This window comes from Anser cygnoides, chromosome 5 (assembly GCF_040182565.1).
Source record: "Anser cygnoides isolate HZ-2024a breed goose chromosome 5, Taihu_goose_T2T_genome, whole genome shotgun sequence".
NCBI classification, from domain to species: domain Eukaryota; kingdom Metazoa; phylum Chordata; class Aves; order Anseriformes; family Anatidae; genus Anser; species Anser cygnoides.
In genome coordinates, this window is record NC_089877.1 from 21199775 (window position 1) to 21218098 (window position 18324).

General features: G+C 36.9%; 1 protein-coding gene across 6 annotated transcripts in view; it reads right to left on the reverse strand.

Annotated features, from left to right (window-relative positions):
* The window catches only part of NPAS3 (neuronal PAS domain protein 3), a 616070-nt gene that overhangs the window by 145343 nt on the left and 452403 nt on the right, over positions 1-18324 (reverse strand). The gene's annotated exons all lie outside the window — the stretch shown is intronic.

An 18324-nucleotide genomic window follows, 5' to 3' on the forward strand; every position in this document is an offset into this window, starting at 1 on the left:
CCTGGTGTGATCTCATAGTTGGTCCTGCTTTGAACAGCTGGTTTGACTGGAGACCTCACTGAGGTCCCTCCTAACCTGAATTACGCTGTGATCCTAGCTATATAACTTTTTTCATTATATTCTTCATCTACATCTAACATATGTAGGTGTCTTTACTGCCTAGTCTATAAACATACATCACATAGTGAAAATCAATTACTTGGGAGAGCTTAGCTGCCAAATCTCACTATTGTCAAAGTACAACATACATGGCATGTCTCTCCTACCAATCCTCAAAAAGTCCAGTAACCAAACATAGCTTATAACCCTTCACTCTGCCAGGGCAATTTATGTAGGACCGGTCCTCTCTGACCCAATATCTCCTCTCTGTCAGATCAGCCACTGAACAGTTAGTTATCTTTTATTTATTACTCCCTTCTGGAATGGAAGGCAGGTACACAACACACACTTCAAGGATGATAAATACATTTCCTCAGCAACAACAGGGAGATTCAATACAGTTTAGATAAAACAAAAGATTATTTATTTTAAAGGCACCAAGAGAGAAAAATATAGTCAGGTTACACATTCTAGAGGTTTTATGTGTACTGATGGGATTACTAAAAGGATTTTAGTTAGAGAGACAAAATTTCAATGTGTTTTAGTTAGGGTTACCTTGTTTCTGTCCAGAAATGCATAGCTTTAATGCTGTGAAATAATTCAGTTCTCTTCACAGAATTCTTTTCTCTTGTGATACTTTAGGTCAAATTATACTTATGGCAGAGTATAAAAATGATCCAGAATAAAGGTGCTCCTTCTTATCATTTATCTAATCTTAGCTGAAAACCTAGCATGAAGCAAACCTTCAATGGAAAAGGAGCATCCTCTCTTTTTGCCATTCCTTGAAACTGCTGGTTGCTATTGGTTCTTATTAGCCTTTTGTGTAAACTGATTTGCAGATTTTCAGACATATGTCATGCTTGTTGTTATAAAATTATTTCCTTAGAAATTCTTTCACATTTTAAATGCGAGAGATCCCTGATCAGAGCTCTTGCTCAGAAACATCTAAATATGCTGGTTATAGATCTCTGTACAGTTAGGGCAGTATAATCACATATAATCCATTGTATGAGATGATAAACACATCTTTTTTCAAATCTCACCTATGCCAGCTGAAAGGTTGCAGATTCTAGCTGCTGATTTCTCTCCCTAGCCCCATTCCATCCAAAAACTATTCTTCTCCTATTTTGCTAGGAAACAGATTGACTTTCCCTAAAAGGCATTTCAGTTAAACTAAGGAGTGATGGCAAAAAAAAAAAAAAAAAAAAAAAGTGACTTCCTCTGCTTAAATAACCAAGGTCCTCTTAAATGAAATACAGTTGGGAGTGTTCATCAGTGGTTTGGCTGCTGGCCTGAGTTGAGACAGTTCTGAAAGGAGCATGGGAGCATGGTGCTGGCAGTCAGCTGGGGTGGCAGCCCATTTAACTGGCACAGTTAAAAAAACTTAAGAGGAAATATGGCCATAGGACAAGTGACACAACAGAAGATTATAGCCCACAAGAGATTAACTTTCCTAACTACAGTGCCTTGGAGAGTCCTTCACGGAAAAAGGCATTCTCATGTTTGGAAAATGCATTATCTTGGGGGACAATCTGACACCAGAAACTGTCTCCTGTCTTTCTGCTAGCTATATTAAGGTCTTAATGTTACCTCTTGTTACCTTCAATGCTTACTAAAGAAAAGGACATTAAAAGCCTTAAAAAAAAAAAGAAAGAAAAAAGACAGACAGTACTACCTTCAGACATCTTTGTCTTATTTGTCAAGCTCCATTCTTCTTCTCTGTTTTGGAGGTGGAAAGAACAGGCAAGTGGGACTGTGGAACTTGGAAATTCAGGATGGACAAAGGCACCTTGCACTGAGGTGCAGTGACGTTGATACAAATGGCATATGTAACGGAATCCTTTTAGCTAAGATATTGTAGGTAGATGCATAAATATTTTCTACCAATTTAGGAGTCCTTTAATCTCACTGACATATTTTACTATATTTTCATTTTGAAGTTCACAAGACAACAAGCAAATGTGTTTTTTCCCCTTTTTTTTAAAGTTAAGGTATCTTTTTAAAACAGACGAACCAAAACCCTCCAAGGAAGAAATCAATTAATTAAAAATTACATAAGAACATCTGCTTGCAAGCTGATCAAACTAGAAAGGTGAAAACAACGTCTGTTCTAGTGTAGAGAAGAAAGGAGACAGTTTTGGGAATGGGGAAAAGGCAAAATGTGGGTAAATGATAAAAAAGCTGCCAGACTCCATGTCTTGAGTCACATTAAAATGTGAACATAAACATAAAGTTCAGCTCAATGAAGCAGGAGGACAATTCTACTCCTTAGATACCAAAAGATCTTTTTTCATCTGTAGCAGGTGACATATGACTCTTGTGCAGATGAGCCACTAGCCATTTCATTCTCTATATCTTGAGAAATTCATCAAGATCCAGGAACGCTGACTTAGATGATTCAAATAAGCTTTACAAGCCCTGCAGAAAGCTGTTTCTGTACACCAAAAATCAAGCAGCTAGTATTTAGCCAAATGACACATCCTGTATAGAAGGACTTGTGTAGCACCATACAATGAATAAACAAAAGAAAGAGCCCTGCTCAAATATGATATCAATGAATTTATATGCACTTAATGATTCAAAATCATTTTTTTAGAAGTCAAAACATCATGTATTTTCAATTAATATGATCTATTTAAAGGCTTTTTTAAGGTGGTCATTATTTTATCACATATCCTAAGTATACTCTTTTAAGCATATTTTCACTTTAAAAGGGAAATATTTTTAGGGTTGACTGTTTCGGAGTTCAGTTGATCAAGCCCTTCAGTTTGTTAGAACTAGCAAATTTAGTCACATAATTGTTTGCAGGACAGTTTCTTATATATTATTATATGTATGTATATTAATAGCAAAACTCCATCTCAGTTGCTCATTTTTTAACATGAAGGGTGTTTTAAAAGCAAGGACTAAAAACGTGTTTAAAATGAGAAGCGTACTAATGCTGAGTTATTTAACAACTACTTAAGTCAGTGGCACTGGAGGCTTTGTTAACCTAGGCAGCTCACTGTGTCTCTTGTGAAGTGACATATGTCTCCTGTATACACAGGCATCAGATGAGCCTAATTGAAAATAACACAGATTCAGCAGCTGACAGCTTATAGTGGCTGAGAGAGGAACACTTCTCCCTGTTCAAACTAGTCTCTCTTGCACCCTTCCCCCCTTTTAAGAAAGGCACTACTCAAACTGATATCTTGCTACTTTTTTTTTTTTTTTGACACAGAACTGCCATTTTTTTCATTTAGTTGTGCCACACTTAATGGTACCCTAGGAAACAGGATGTGCCTAAATGATGAAATGGCAAGATGAAAGACATGTACTTGATTCCAGCCACAAATGTTGTTATTAGTTGAGAAACTCTTTCTGCTGAAAGGAAATGTAGGACGATGCTCTCCAAGTCGAAAGTGGGCACATCCCTCTACTGCCCACATTGCTGACACCTGTGGCTTCCATCAGAAAAAGATGAATCAGAAACAAGGCTTATGAATGACTTTATAGCTTCCATTTAACATTCTCCATGTCCTCGTATGTCAGCAGAAAACCTCAAGCTTGTCATTGTCACCTGAGGGATGGGGCACTAGCAGACAATTTTTACTGTACTAGTACTTGTGCATATAGATATATTTGTCTATAGTGAGGACAAGTGTGAATTCTCAGTGCACTAGTTATTTTGCAGCAAGTCCCTAAGAACACCTAAAAAGTGGCATCTATAATGACTAATTTTAAGAACTGAAGTTACGCATCTCAGCTCCCTAGGCTCTATCAGTGGACAAGAAAGATGCAGAGCCCGCAAGATAGGCTTCTGGTCTTAATCCTGCAATGTACTTTCCTCTCCTTGACTATACTGGGATCATTACACAATCCTACATCATAGACCTGAAGTTACATGCTGAAATGAGAAAATGCTAACCCTAAGAAAGGATTTACAAGAATATCCACCCATGTTATTAGTTAACAGTTTCTCTGAATGTTCCTGGATGCCGAAGAAGAATTGCTATAGACTGGGGATATTACACCTTGACATCAGGAGATCACAAATATCATTATTAAGGAAATGTCAAGGCATTTTTGACCTCATTGGTGAGACTTTTGTTCCCTCCCATCCCGTCCTGTCCCGTCCCATCCCCAAAAGCAGTAACAAAAGTTACCAGAAAATCACCTTATCTCTAGAACATGGTGTTTATTGTCACTGGACAACCCTCCCCTCCCCCCCCCCCCCTTTGTTCAGCTCTTTTTCTGTGGCTATCTGGCTGTCACATTTTTCTGTGAGAGGAAGAGCTTATCAATGACAGGGCAGGTGGAGGCAAACGGCTGTCATAAACAGCTCTAATTAGGTGAACTTGGAAAAGACCTGACACTCAGAGAGGAACACTGGTGTACTGTTTAACCCCATTCAGCCCACTTAAAGTTAATTCATGGTTGATAGACATTTGACTTGGTAAGGAAAACAGTCACCAATCTGTGTGTGTTCAGCAGGGCTTCCAAGTCACTCTCTTAAAAAAAAAAAAAAAAGGGCATCTATTTTTTGATTGGAAGTCATAAGTATCAACCAATAGAACAAGCCAGACAAAATATCATGGTAAATGTCACACCGGTTTCAGACCAGAACTAGTGCTAGCATTGCCTGAACACATGAATCCTTTACTTCTTCACAGAGCAGAAATGCACTTAAACATTTTCTTTTGACTTTTGAAGTATGCCAGATGTTAGATTTTCCTATTGAAATAGAAATAGGCATGATAATTGGATTTTTTTTCTGTATCCTGTACCTGTATATTCTCACATAATCACTAAACTAAATATAACTAAAAAAAATAGAATAACATAATTTAAGAAAACAGAAATAAAAAACAGGAAATGAAACAAAAATTTAATAGACCCTAGAGGTTACAAAAACAAATAGAATCAAAAAAGACAATTATGTTAAATTTTGATGTTTCCATGATTATATAACAACTAAAATATCTTGAAACTCCTCAAAGTTGATATGTATCCTATGGGATGAACATGTTACAATATAGGAGAGAGCTGGAAAAGACTCCAAACATAATAAATACAATTAACTTTTCTAATGCCTAAGTATAATCTCTGAGCAATAGCTTTTTTTACTCACTTTTCGGCTAATGATATGACATTTTCTTACTGTATGTGAGGCTGTCTCCATGGTCCTTCCTAAGACAGTATCTGCATACTTTGTAAATGGGACAGTTCTGTTATGTGCAGATGGTAGTGTCATTCTGAAGCTCACCTTTATAATGAATTGCATTTAATTCACTTCCTTTGCCAAAATTCTACAAACTCTGGATATGGCCAAAATGATGTATATTGAAACTTTTGTATAGTGAGCATTACCACCAAAGTGGAAGTTCTTAAATTCCAGGCTATGACGCCTTGTCAAAAAAGCTTGTTCAGATCTCTAAAATGTTTAAAGTTCATCTAACTGTCATCTGACTGTCTAGTCATCTGCTGTCCAAAACTGGAAAATGCTACTCTGCATCCCTGAATTCAGATCTTGTTAGATTTTTTTCAGCTCTAATCTTCTCATGGAAGGTAACTTTCACATCTAAGTTTGATGCCCCCCTTGTCACCCCGCCCCCCCAAATCAAAATTTTCTTTCTAATTTTTCATCTCCTGTAACTTAAAAAGCAAACTCTCAGGAAAATGCCTTTGTGTTGCTCTGGCATAATTGATATCCAATTGATACCCAATTTCTGGCATAATTGATATCCTTCTTGGTTAATAATTAGGCAATGAAACAGTAAGCATGATTATAATAGTTATCTTGGTTTTGACTAAATATAAACTTGCACATTTCTGTAACACTAGTATTTTGAAATATCTTGTAGGCACTCCAAAATGATTTCTGAACTTTCTAGTGCATTTTTATGTGGCTGAATTACTGTAATATTCATCCCTGTAATGGGAAAATGCCTTTTTTTGTTTTTATTTTTCTCCAAATCACGAGAATATGCTCAGGATTACAAATATTGATAATTCTGTAGTAAGGAAAAGCTACATTTCTAAAATAACACTGAAAATGTTCTTCTTTTAGCCATCTTTGGCAGATAAATAAAATCAAACAACTAAAAATCAAACTTCTTCTGCCTATTCCAGGAGCAGCTAGTAACATCCCAGCAGAATTGTTCTGATGACTTTAACATTTTTTTCTGAGACTGAGGAAATATGTCCTTTGTACATCTACCAAATAACTGTCTGCTGGAAAAGTCCTCTTACCTTTATTCTTAACTCTCCTTCACCTTTGTGATAGCTCTTGGCAATTTGCATAATAAGAAAAAGTATAAATATGTAAAAATGTTTATAATATGCCCTCTGATAAAATAAAAGCATTTTGGTATGGATAAGGAAGACAAGAAATAATAATTACAATACTAGATAATAGGAAAAAAAATAACGCAAAACTAACCCAAGATCACTCACTGCCCATATCTGAAAACTACATGAAAAATATGCTGAAATCTACCGCTGAATTTTTCATTTCTTTTAAAGCAATTTTATTACTGAGAAAATATTAATGTTTCTCATACCTAGCATATTTGCAAACAAAGGAAAAACAAGAAATAGGATCATTTAAGCAGGCAGTGAGAAATCAAAGCCCTTCATTGCTGATTTGAGTCATAAACACTTTTTTTCCACACCCAATACCAGCTCTGTCTGGTAGATAAAACACTTATTTTTCAGCCTTGGATCTGACTGGCTCAAACCTACCAGGCAGCTGCAACACTTTATTCGGTATACAAGGGACTGACTTATTCACAATGACTTTACCCAAAGGGGTACAGGGCTCTTCCTTAGTCTCTTTGGAACACATCCTTCCCAACTGAGCCAACCCAGATTGTAAATTATTAGGAACTATACTGACTAATTTATTGTTTGGCTTGAATTTTCCCTCCAGTTCCCCATAAAATATTATTTCTTCTTTGCTCATTAAAATGTATGTTACTGTTCTTCCTCTTTTTATCTGCTTCACATTTGTTGTTGTTACCTTTGTACTTCTTCCCTGTTACAGCTGCATTTAAGGGCATTCCCAAGAGAAAGGTTAGGACAAAACTTGTTAATTTAGATATACTTTTCCCTCTTCACTTACTTAATATGTGCCTACTAGGAACATGAAAGGAGATAGAAAAGTTTTTTTGTTTTTTAAATTGAGCTTTAATTGATGTAACTAACCTGAAAACCTGGTCAACTGTACACTGCAAAGGAACCAAAGTGTTTAAATTCAAGTCAAAAGAGCATTTATTACAGAGATAGGAAGAATGGAATAAACATTCCAATGTGATGGCATTTTATTCAGCCATTATTAATCGTCATCAATATTTGGACACCATTAAGCAGTGTTGACTGAATGTGAGATGAGCTAGTCTCAGCTAACTCGTTTCATATGGAGACTAAATTAAGCTTTTCAATAATAACTGTTTCTTAATGGCTAACAAAAGGTATTCCTGTATTGCCCCTGTGTCCTTTATGAGTTCCATAAATAACTAATTAACCTCTGTAACAAAAGTCAGCATTAAAACAGGAGGCAGTCTCTCTGTACAAATGATGAGAATCTAAGAAAAGATCTCCTGAGCAACACGAAGCTTATGCTCTTCTTTTTTTGCAGTGTTCTCTTCAGAAATTAAATGCGTATTGACTCCACGTTAATATCCATTTAGTAGTCTGCCATTTTTGTTTGTTTTAATATAGCACTCAGTTTAACAGTAGAAAGGAATTATGCAGTTTAGAAGTATGAATATTAAAAAAGGATATAATTAAATCTGTAGCCTGAAACCTCTGTCTAAAGCTATAATGACAAATTTAGTCCATATTTATTATGGTGCACAAGGGACTTTAACTAGATCATTAGTTTATATGCCTTACTCAGTAGCGAAGTTCTAAAACTTCACATTTTGCATATTATTACATTATTCATTTTTTCAACTAGGCATAAAATATGGCTTCCCAAGAGTACAATACCTAATTCTTCAAAATATACAAAGATAGCAATAAAATGATTAAATTACAACTCTTACATCTGTTCTTCTTGTCTGATTATAAATTAAAATGTTCAAAACCAGAAGAAAACAACACAGGTAACAAATATGTTTAACCTGCATATCTTCTCAGGATTAAAAAAATTATGGAACTGTAACCCCTAAATTAGAAGTGCTATTGGCTTACCCCCTTTTCCATAGGTTGTTGTGTCTTTTCTGAGAGGTTGTGAAATAGAATATAATTTGACCATAGGTTTAAAAATCACTGACTCTGCTGAGAACTCACCTACAAAGTTACTGAAAAGACTGATCAAAGAATTCAATGAGATTTCTGTTTGTATGAGCACACTGGTTTAAAAAAACCATAAAGTGTTATGTCTGTCAGGAGGAATATATAAAATGCTATTTTAAACCACTACCCATCATTGCAAAATGCTGCTTGGTGTTTTCTTTATCAATTACACATTAACAAATCTTTAATCCAATGATGGAAACGCACCAGTGCAGGTGACACTGACAAATTATCCTTGGCACAGTCTCTGAACTCATAACACATTTCAAAGAAGACTACCTTGGATATAAAATGCATGAACTATGAAATCACAATGGCTACTGAGAGATTAAATTTTAGGGAGCATTATTAGGAAAATGATTATTTACTAATAAAACTATATTTGAGAACAATAAATGTATTTTAAAATTTATTACTCCACTCACCTGGAACTATGTTTGTTTCCTAAACCCCTGAAATCCATAAAAACAAATATGTAAGGAAATTGTTTAAACTACTGTGGTCATAATAGCACTGAATCAGCATTATGCAACAAGGCATTATTTGATGCCACTGTAGGTGTCTGTGGATAAACTAGGGGAGCAGAAGTTACGAATGAGTGCTCCTTGAATGCTTTTGAACCGACTGAGTTTTCATCAATTTGAGACACCATACTATGTTCCCAGTTTTCATGTGTCTTGAATGGCTGTATTTACTCTAGATGAAGATTACTTTGTATGTTCCCTTGACATATGCCTTCCAGATACATTTTATGACAACATCAAAAATGTCTTTTTTTTTTTAATCATGGCTGCTTCAATTGCAAATAGAAACATATGAAATAAAGAACCGCATGAGCTTGAATGATCAAAACTCTTCCAGTTACTGAACTGAATCCATGTAAGCCAACTTACTAAATATCCCTTGAAGATTTAACTTGCTGTTTAGAAAAAATAATATTCCAGCTGATAACGTGTACAGAATAAATCTAAAAGATGTTTCCGCTAAAATTGAGAGGGGGGAATAAAAAATTGGATGAGGAAAGACCTTAAAAGAATTTGAAAGCAATAACAATAACATGGAAGAGGGTTTTTTGATAAAATACTCATTTACAAGATCATCTTTGATTTATGTAATAATATGTTGAAAATCTACCTCATTCACCCAATCTGCAGGGGGAAAAAAGAGAAAGGGGAAAAAATAAAAGAAACTGGCTTCATTACATGATGTCCCTCGATAAATAAAAACTCGATCTGGCCTCTGTCCACTGCTGTTCTAAATGAGCCCAGTCAGTCTGGCCCACGTTTTTTCATTTTATTTTCTCAAGCCAAATGACTACCATCTGCTGTCACAAAGCTGTCACACAATCAGTAATGGAAGATTTCTAAGGAATATAATGGCTGAAGAATGAATATATGACATTCCAGCTCCTATCTAGCAGAGAGAGAACAGCAGCCCATTTGAAAAGAAACAGCAGTAGTGTTCTCCCACTTCTCAGCAAGTGCATTGTAATACAAATCTTTATTTGGACTCAAGACGTTGACAGGTCAATTGAACAGAATAAGTCTAGTTTATGATGCAGTTGTCAGAAGTGGTTAAAGCAGGAGTCTGTTTACCGGCGCCCTGAGATATTCCAACAATTTTTCTTGCAAACCAGCACCTTGAGGTTAATTACTTTACCAATTTGAGTAAATGGCAAGCCATATTCCCATCTGTCTCCATTAGTTCCCCACTATTTCTCAATTTATGATGACTGGGGTCAAGGCTGTGGTACAAAAGAAGAGCTAATAAAGCATGAATGGAGTAATTTTCTGTTTATACAAATGTGGTAGACACAGCATAAATACGGAAGAGATGTTTTAAAAATGCATACTCTTTGCCTTGAAATCTCTGGATGCTAACAATATTTAGAGGAGTAAAAAACAAACAACTAGCAATAAAGTGTTTCCTCTATACTTATGTATCTTTAGCAAAACCTGCTATGTCATGTGCAGCACTGTACTGCCTACTTGCACCCTGGCACAGGAATCGGAAAGTTCTGAAAAGCCTACGACAGTTGATCTCTACTAAGCTTCCTTGTACACCAAAGGCAAGCTGCCTGGGAAAGAAAGAAAGAAGAGAAATCTCTTTATTTTGGTACCAAAATGCAGCATTACTGTAGCTTTTCTGCCTCAAGTAAATATTTCCTGCTATCTATATAGGATTTAGTGTTGGAATCCCTTAAAGTTATTTAGCAGTGTGACTGATTTAAGAGCATCTCAAGGGACAATACCTATTTTACTCCTGTTCATTAAAACACTGTGAAGGTTTACACCTACTTTAAAAAGCAGAGACGTATTCTTCTTTTTTAAGTTTTAAATTCAACCACACAGTTATTTTCTGTTCAAAATACTCAACAGCTTTAAGAAATAACATAGATAAGTAATTCAAAGAAAAATCTCCACCAATTTCCTCAAACTGTTAATAGCTATGCTAGATTGATATGTTTTGCCTAATCTACTTCGTCTAAACAGTGGCAGTCTAAAAAAAGAAGATAATATTTTGGCCATTTGCCACAAATGGCAGAATCACTCATTAATTAAACACTACAATAAAATAGATTTTGCAGCAAATGAGGCATAAAGCACATATTTTACCATAAAGGATTCAAATAGAATGGAAGTAATAATGTTCTATTGCTGCTTGTGTAGTGTAAAAATTTTAATCCATGACACACACATCAGAAGCTAGTGATATAGAAACCTATTAATGTGAAGCAAATCAATAAGTACATATACATATTAATTCCTTTACCAGTCTACAGAATAATGTATTTTCAGATTACTATATTCTCCTGTAAGATAAGATAAAAAGACAACCAGCGAAAATAATAGCAAAAGTGTTAAAGAACAAAATTAACTATCAACTGTATCAATTTCTTATGAACTCAGAAACTAAGGTTTGTTCTTACAATAGTCAGCACTAAGAATGAATGTGTACAGGCTGTTGTTACTACTATCTTAGCACAAGAATTTGGTGCACTGTTCCTCAGGACTGCAGGATATTTAACACATTGGTTTGCCAAGAAATAAACAGAAATGTTGTTCTGTTTCAGCTGGGATAGCATCAATATTCTTCCTAGTAGCTGGTATGGTGCTGTGTCTTGGGTTTAAGATGAGAATAACGCTGATAATGCACCAATGGCTTAGTTGTTGCAGAGCAATGCTCGCATAGAGCCAAGGACTTTCCTGCCAGCAGGGAGGCTGGGGATGCCCCAGGAGCTGGGAGGGGACAGAGCCAGCACAGCTGACACAGAGTGGGATCAGCCACAGGGATGTCCCACACTTTCTGGCCTCATGCTGAACAATAAAACTGGGGGAGTTGGCCGGGGGGCAGTTGCTGGAGTGGCTAGGAGTGGCTAGGTGGCTAGGAGTGGCTAGGTGATGAGCAACTGCATTGTGCATCACTTGCTTTGTATATTCTTTTATCATTATTATTATCATTTTCCTTCCTTTTTCTGCCCTATAAACAGTCTTTATCTCAAACGATGAGTTTTACTTAATTTTAATTTTTATTTTTTTTCCCAATTCTCTCCCTCATCCCACTTGGGGTGGGGGAGTAAGTGAATGACTGTGTGGTGCTTAGCTGCCTGATGGCTTAAACCACAACGGTCCTTTACTTTTTCCAAATATTTTACTAGATTTTCAGGATTATGCACTTGTTCAGGGATGAAGTTCCAAAATACTGGAGGTGCCCACTGTTCCAGGTATGTGCCCACACTATCCCTCACACACCGACACTCAGTTGCTGAGTGATCAGCAGCTATTAAACTAATATAATCAATACTTAAAAAAAAAAAAAATGTTTTAACACGCTCTGGTTAGATCTGTTATTATCTCAACCCTTTGGGCCCCACACTGGGCACCAAAAGGACTGAGCAGGCCCCTTCCAGGCCAACTCCCCCAATTTTATTGCTTATCACAAGGCCGTAAGGCATTGGACATCCCTGCAGCCAGTCTGGGTCAGCTGTGCTGGCTCTGTCCCCTCCCAACTCCTGGTGCACCCCCAGCCTCCCCGCTGGCAGGGCAGTGCTGGTGAGAGGTTGCAAAGTCCTTGGCTCTGTGTGAGCGCTGCTCTGCAACAGCTAAACCATCATGTGCCATCAGCATTCTCATCCTAAACCCAAAATACTGCACCATACCAGTCACTTAGGAAGAAAATTAAATCTATCCCAGCCAAAACCAGGACAAAGGGTTACATAAAGTAAGCCAATTGTAAAATAACACTTCCGACTGAATGACTTGAGCGCTGAATATTATGTGCACTCGGGTGCCAAGCTACTTACTACAATGACACTTCAGCAATGTGAGAGGACATGCAGTATACACCCAAAGTGCAATAACAGTGCAAGTCTATGGGAGGCTTGTTGGGAAGCCATGGGGCATGTGAAGAGTTAAAGTCTAAATGGTAACTTCTGACTTCCTGGAAATAGCTCATCTGCAGATATGTCCAGCTATAATGCCTTTTAACACTAACAACAGTAAAAACAATGTAATATTTTGCAAATTCTTATGAATTATGCTCCATCTCGGGCATAGTAAATTACAGAATCCTCTAACTTTCCTGAAAAGGAAGATAAGTTTCAGTACGTAACACTTGAAAACAGAAAAAAATCAGTGGCAAAACTATCATGACCAGAAACAGACTAACAACTTGCGATATATTTCCCTGTCAATGCACGTACAGTTGAATATGTTATGCTTCAAGAGGAATATTGTCCTGTTGTAAACTAGTGTTCACTAAAATTGAGTCTTTGGGAACATCAGTGAAAGACAAGAACCAAATGTATACAGAAGAAATATATTTTGATAAAGACATCTTGTTGATATATAAAAAGTTTGTAAACAATCACACACAGAACAGCCTTACAGTACATTGTGTCTGCACATCAAATTTCAGCCCTAACAATCTCTGTCTGTGAAAGGTTTCTCTGAATCAGACAATCTAAAGCTACATGATTTTTAAGAAGACTGTTTGCTTGTTTTGATCATGCAGCCCACAGGGAAAGTAACACGCAAGACAACCAACACAAATGAAATAATTTAACTCCTGTTTCCAGATCAGGAACACAGAGAAAGAAAATAGAATATATATACACTTACGTATGCATGTAAGTATTTTAAAAAGCCTGTTTATTCAGTGTACAATGTACAATGACTAGAAAATGTAGTAGAACTGGTTGTAAGCTTATATTCTGAAATATGAACTAGAACTGAGGGTGTGCACAGAAGTCTTCGAATATTTAGGATATTTCAGGTTGGAAGGGACTGCAGAAAGTCATCTAATCCAACCTCCCACATTTACTGCAAATTATTTAGGAATATGTGCGCTTAAATTGAAAGGGAGGAAAAGAGACCTCCATCCCATCTGAAAAAATTTGCCATTCACCAATGAAGGAAAAAGTGAAGAAAAACTATCCCACGGTTTGTAGAGATAATAACAGAGTATATCAGTAAATTTCTGATCTTATAAAAACTCATATTTATTGGGATTAGTAAAATTCTTCTACTGTAAAACTAATAGCGGCATCTTGACATTCAGAAGTTCCAACTGTTTTGCCATTTCTAAAAAAAAATGAAACAGAAGATGAAAGGAACAGTTCCTAAGAAGAAAAAAATGCAAAGAGGGAAAAAAAAAAAAGAAGAAAGTGAAAATAAAAATAATATACTACTGTTCTCCATACAGTTCCACTTTGTCAGTTTTTCTCATTACTGGCTGTCTGACTACTTTTTACAAAATGTTCTTCTGCTGGTAGTGTGGATTCTACATACTAATGCTTCTCTGGCACTAAGGAAAAATTAGTACAAATATCTAAAGATGATTGGGAAAGCAGAGAAGGGGAAAGGTGGTTCATTCTGCCTTCACTTAGAGATCAGTTTTCTTTTTCTTTTTTTTTTTTTTATTAAGTAACAAAAAGCAAAACAAGTAGAGAATTGAAACAGAAGAAACTCTTCATTCATTCCTTCAATAAAATCCCTAGACTTTTCTAGAGAAATCCTTCTTCTCTAATAGAAATTTTTCCTGTTTCTATTGAATACTTTCAACAAGCTTCCTGTATGAAATAATCATGATAACTCTTATTTTTGACTTGCTATACATTTATCACACTGTTTCTACCCAATTTGAAGCAGAGCTTGGGTTTACATACAATTTTTAAATAACTTAATTCTATGTCCCCTGAGAACTCACATATACACTGTATATGAACCATATCAAATTCACATCCTGTGAGGTTTCTGTAAACAGCTGTTGGTTAAATCGTTACTTTTACTCAATGGCCACTGAAATTAGCAGAATTACCTGGACTTTTTGGACTTTTTTTTTTTTTCTTGTTATCCTGGATTAAGAGGTGCTGAATGATGGGACATGCATCAAAATGAGATGTTCCTTACAAGAACAGACATTAGTAGCAAATACAAGTATAAGATACCAATATCAAATACAAACTTATAACAAGTTATGTAGGAAAAAATGTATAGCTATGATTTGCAAGTTAATAGCAAAATTCTGGTATCCTATAACTGTTCACTCTTCCAAAAAGTGACTAGAACAGTTTTTGTTTATTCATGGAGAATAAAAGTTCAGAGTCATTTTCATAGACAGAATATACTTGATAATTTCATATTGACATACTAATACTAAATAGTCATTCTGTAGTAACAACTAGTGTGTTATGTATATTTCAGTCATTATACATTGGAAGAGGTTGCATTTAAGATGTACAATGCACTTTAACAAAAAGTTAAAAGTTATTTAAACTAATGTTTTTCATATGGAGAGGTAGTCTTGGAAGAGCTGTTAAGGAGTTTATTCCCCTTGTAAGAATATCCCAGTTCACTATGATCTGTCTGTTTTCAGAGGTTTTACTACAGAGGTTTATTAAGGAAGTGAAACAAGAGGAACAAGCTCATCAGCTATAGTACAGATAATCCAGTTCTACTGAAACTAGCAAGATGGAATCAAACATTCAGTTTACTGTAAAAATTAAAAATGGTTCAGCTACAAGAGGGGAATGAGATTAAAAGATCTGAAGAGATATAAATCAGAATTATAAACAGGCCTGAGTTTGCTACATAATCTTTGACATCCTGAGAAAGCTATTGAGGACCTCACTCAAATCTTAGTGAAGTCAGGGAAATATTTCTTGTATTCTCATAGGGACTTACATCACTAATCATCATCTACCATATCACTATTTTTTTTCCCATATGTAAATATAAGATTTAAATTATTTTGTTATTGTTTATTATATTTACTATATGTATTCTTTTTATATTTACATATGGAAAATAGTATAATAAAAACAATAGGACATTTATTTGGGTGGAGGAGGTAATTGCCTACTACATGAGAGGTTTTAAGAAGCTGTTTTCATGTGAAAATCAAGGAAATATTTGTATAAAATTAAAGTTCACTAGAACAGTGAATTATTTTTGGGTTAATAGATGTAATGAAATCAATCTGCTGATAGATGGATAATTCTCATGGTATACTAAAGAATGTTCTGCTTTAACCACAACAGGGACACATGATTTAGAGAAAGAGAACTGCATACTATACTAAAGAAATTCACCAACAGAAAAAGACTGGATGTATCTGAAAACCTTAGAAAAAAAATAGTGTGAAAGTTTAAGCTATCAATATTGAGGAGGTTTTGTGGTTTACTGAACAAAGACAAAGCTCTAACATCCTCAAGGGAAGATCAAAATGAAATTCGGCACCCTTTAACCCATGGGATCTTGCAGAGGGAATACTATGAACAGAAGTTATTGATACTTGAACAACACTGAGGCTACACAAAGGGGATTGCCTGCCTCAGTCATGTCTTCACCAAGAGCTGTCTCCCAGAACCACTATGAGAATTCCACAAACTTGTTATCAATGTTACTATTTCAAAAAAGAAGCCAGAGTTTGAATGATACAAAACACAAACTTTCATGTACATCCTTCGTGTGCTAGCCCCGGAGCATATGCAATGTCAACAGAAACTTTCACTGTCACAGCTTATGCTCTTGTACTGCCATCCAAACATTTTAAAACTGCATTGCTATATCACAAGCATTAAAAATTAGCTTGAAATGTGATTTGAAAAATGTTGCAGAGTAGTCCACGTGAAAAGGGGCAGGAAAGATTTTCAGCAGCTATCTGATTCACATTGGCAGGACGTGTCATTATGAGCATACTACCTAATCTTGCTGTCTGACTTCACTGAAGAGAACATAGCCATTAGACCCTGAGAGCCTCAAAGTGGATGTCCTGGTCTTGTAATGTGAGCCACTGAGTGCTGAGCATAATTGGAAGAAATCCAGGAAAGTAATTCCTTTCAAGACCTGAGGTTGATTCTCAGAAGGGAATTTGGATGTAAAAAGCCTGTCTCTTATTCTCTTAAGTCACCCAGACTCTTCAATGTTTCAATTTTTATTCGCTTTTTGTCTCTGTGTTTTAGTGGACGAAGTCACGGAACAGAGGGTTTTACATGTTTATCAAAAATATTCTGCAATGTGGGAAGCCACTTGAAACCCTTTGGGTTACACTGTTTCATCACCTAACTAAAAGAGTAGCCTGTATCAATATGGGAATATTCCAATGCAGCATCAAATAAATGGAAATTACTAGTATCAATTCAATTAATAAAAATCAGGATATAATAACTGATGTAAAACACTAGTTAACTTTTCAAAAACCTGTAAGCTATGATCATAAAGATCACAGAATCACAGAATCGTCTAGGTTGGAAGAGACCTCCAAGATCATCTAGTCCGACCTCTGTCCTACCACTAACAAGACCTCCACTAAACCATATCACTAAGGGCTACATCTAAACGTCTCTTAAAGACCTCCAGGGATGGCGACTCAACCACCTCCCTGGGCAGTCCATTCCAATGCCTAACAACCCTTTCAGTAAAGAAGTTCTTCCTAACATCCAACCTAAACTTCCCCTGGCGCAACTTTAGTCCATTCCCCCTTGTCCTGTCACCAGGCACGTGGGAGAATAGACCAACCCCCACCTCTCTACAGCCTCCTTTAAGGTACCTATAGAGAGCGATGAGGTCGCCCCTGAGCCTCCTCTTTTCCAGGCTAAACAACCCCAGCTCCCTCAGCTGCTCCTCGTAAGACTTGTTCTCCAGACCCCTCACCAGCTTCGTTGCCCTTCTCTGGACTCTCTCGAGCACCTCCATGTCCTTCTTGTAGCGAGGGGCCCAAAACTGAACACAGTACTCCAGGTGCAGCCTCACCAGAGATGAGTACAGGGGGACAATCACCTCCCTAGACCTGCTGGCCACACTGCTTCTTATGCAAGCCAGGATGCTGTTGGCCTTCTTGGCCACCTGAGCACACTGCTGGCTCATATTCAGATGCCTATCAACCAGCATTCCCAGGTCCTTTTCGGCCAGGCAGCTTTCCAACCACTCATCTCCCAGCCTGTAGCTCTGCTTGGGGTTGTTGCGCCCCAGGTGCAGGACCCGGCACTTGGCCTTGTTGAACTTCATAGAGTTGACCTCAGCCCATCGGTCCAGCCTATCCAGATCCTCCTGCAGAGCCTTCCTACCCTCGAGCAGATCGAGGCATGCACCTAACTTGGTGTCATCTGCAAACTTACTGAGGGTGCACTCGATCCCCTCATCCAGGTCATCGATAAAGATATTAAATAGGACTAGCCCCAGTACTGAGCCCTGGGGGACGCCACTAGTAACCGGCCTCCAACTGGATTTGGCTTCATTCACCACAACTCTTTGGGCCCGGCCATCCAGCCAGTTTTTAACCCAACAAAGCGTACGCCAGTCCAAGCCACGAGCAGCCAGTTCCTTGAGGAGAATGTTGTGGGAAACGGTGTCAAAAGCCTTACTGAAGTCAAGGTAGATCACACCCACAGCCTTCCCCTCATCCACCAAGCGTGTCACTTGGTCATAGAAGGAGATGAGGTTC